This window comes from Apium graveolens, chromosome 6 (genome assembly GCF_009905375.1).
Source record: "Apium graveolens cultivar Ventura chromosome 6, ASM990537v1, whole genome shotgun sequence".
Taxonomy (NCBI): Eukaryota; Viridiplantae; Streptophyta; class Magnoliopsida; order Apiales; family Apiaceae; genus Apium; species Apium graveolens.
The window spans coordinates 127,340,687-127,343,440 of NC_133652.1; positions in this window are offsets into that span (position 1 = coordinate 127,340,687).

A 2,754-nucleotide genomic window follows, 5' to 3' on the forward strand; every position below is an offset into this window, starting at 1 on the left:
TTAACCATTAACCAAGATTCATATCCAAAATCACCACAAATCCAACCAAACTATCTAACATACATGGATCTTGCTATACATACATGGATATTTCTATATATACATTAATCCATCCATGAACTCATCAAAACTCAAAGTTCAAACTATAAGTTAAAGGTGAAAGTTGTTTATACCTCCTTGAAGCTTCCTAACACAACCCAAGAGCTTTGAATGCCTAAAAGAACCTTGATCCTTGCTTGTATAACCTTAATCTTTCATAAAAATTCAAGAAAACTAAAGTTATTTCTTGAAGGTTACTATTCACCATCTTCTTCCTTGATTTATTGGAAGAGATTGTGAAGGAATTAGGAGCTTAAACTTATAGCATAACCATATCTATGTACAAGGAAGCTTAGATAATTACCTTGTGATTTAACAATGCTTGGAACTTGATTTTTGAAATTCTTGCCCTTGAAAAAGATGAAAAGCCGAGAGCAAGATGATGAGAATGAAATGATTTTGTGTTTTTTGATTTGTTTGGCTTAGCTTGGTTGTTTTTGTTTTGTTTTTGGTTAATTACCTTAATAACCTTATATTTGTGTGGTTATAAACCAACCACACCTCCTCCTTCCCTATGTCATGCTTACATCACATTGCTATGTCATCCTCCCTTCCTTGTCCTCTTCTCATTGGTTGGGTGACATCACTTCCTCTAATCCCTTTGCTTAACTTCCTAATTGTTTGCCTAATGACCGCTGATCTGTTATACGGTTCGCTTAACTTTCGTTTTCGTTTATCGTTTGAGGGATCATACCCGGGATCTTATTACTTAGGTCCCCTTAACCTTTCTCAATATATTATATTCCTTTTATGATCCTCTCCTATAATCCTTTAATTTAAATCCTTTTTATCCTGTTATCTTATACTCAATTCTCTCCGTATCTAGTGGATTTCCGGGAAAAATCAAAGTGTTCGGATTTGGATTCTGACGATCTTTACATACACTTATATCCCATATAAAGTACTAATAAAATCTCAGAATATCCATATCAGAACCCCTACATAGTGTGGCATGAAAAGTTTTCTCATTCAGCAAAAACACTATTCATAAGGGTTTCAAAAATTTTCCAAAAATTAGGGTTATTACAGTCTCCCCTCCTTAAAAGGATTCCGTCCCGGAATCAGATAGAAATGAATAGGGATACTTTCTTAGTATTGCACTTTCTAACTCTCAAGTCAATTTTCCCACATTGTGGTTCTACCATCAAACTCTGACTAGTTTGATAACCCTTCTCCTAAGCACTTGTCCCTTTTCGATCTATAACCCTTTCTGGTTGCTCCATATAGGTTACGTCGGGTTGCATATCTATGCGCTCATATGCCTCTATTTATCTGGCATCTGAATTACACTTCCTTAACATTGATACATGAAACACGTTACAACCTGCTACATGTTCGGGGTTAGGGCTAGCTCATATGCTAACTTCCCAAACGTCTTAATATATCCAAGGGTCCAACAAATTGTAGACTTAGCTTTCCTTTCTTTCCGAACCTCATCAATCCTTTTTCAAGGGTTTCCAAGGGGATACCTATAACATTACTAGGCCCCCTATTTCATACTCTTTATCCTTTCGTGTCAAATCAACATACTTATCATGTCCATCTTGGGCTACTACCAGCCGTCCTCTGATTAGATCTATCATATCCTTGGTCCTTTGGACTACTGCAGGTCCGAGCATCTTACGCTCTACAACTTCATCCTAACATAAGGGAGATCGACATTATCTTCCCTCAAGAATCTCATAAGGCGACATCTCGATAATGACATATGATCTATTGTCGTAAGATAACTCAATCCGAATTAAGTGATCATTCCAAATTCTTTCAAGTCTATTGCACAGACTCTCATTATAGCTTTTATCATTAGAACTTTTGCTTCTCAATACCCATTCTTTTCCAGTTCGTAATCGCTACTACCTTCCGTTCCTAATATTATACTGGTTATACTTTTGCTCGTTAGCGTTCTATAACCTTTTAATAACCACGTCAACCTTAGTATTACGAATGTGTTCCCATTCTGATTACCACCATAACTTTATTACTCCTTTTTCAGTTGTTTCCATTTTCCAAAATTTGATCAATCAAATAGAAGTAAAGGAATTTGTTGAGAGATCACTATGATCATGAACACTTGTTATATCGCATAGTTAGTACAGAAGGTGGCCAGCCTTTAGTACTTGACAAGCAATTAAACAATAGCTGGTATCCTACTCGGCTTCTATCACACAGATAGATAGTCATTCGGCAATACCTCCCCTTCTGGAAGGGTTGTTCTTCTCAGCTTACATGAAATGAAAAGAAGAGAAAAGAACGAACTGAAGAGAATTGTATATATGAAAAAAAATATTGCCATAAAATATCTGGCTTGGAACCTACCTCTGAACTATAGAGGTTTGTCATAGGAGAACAAAACATATGTATTTATATCAACATCAAGTGTTATAGCATCGAATTTCACGTGCCTAAATATTTTCGCTATCCCGTCCATCATTCTATGGACCCACACTCTTCCTCGAGCTTATACATAATCACCTTTGAAACTCCCTCGACATCGAAAATCGAATCTGGGTTTTCATTCCAGACATCACCGTTACTAAAATTCTATGCCTGCACTGCAACCTTCCTCGTATAGTAATACGACTCTCTATTGATAAGTAGAATAAATATACAATAGGTAGACACTCTACTTAATTAGTCTATCAATGTTAACTTATA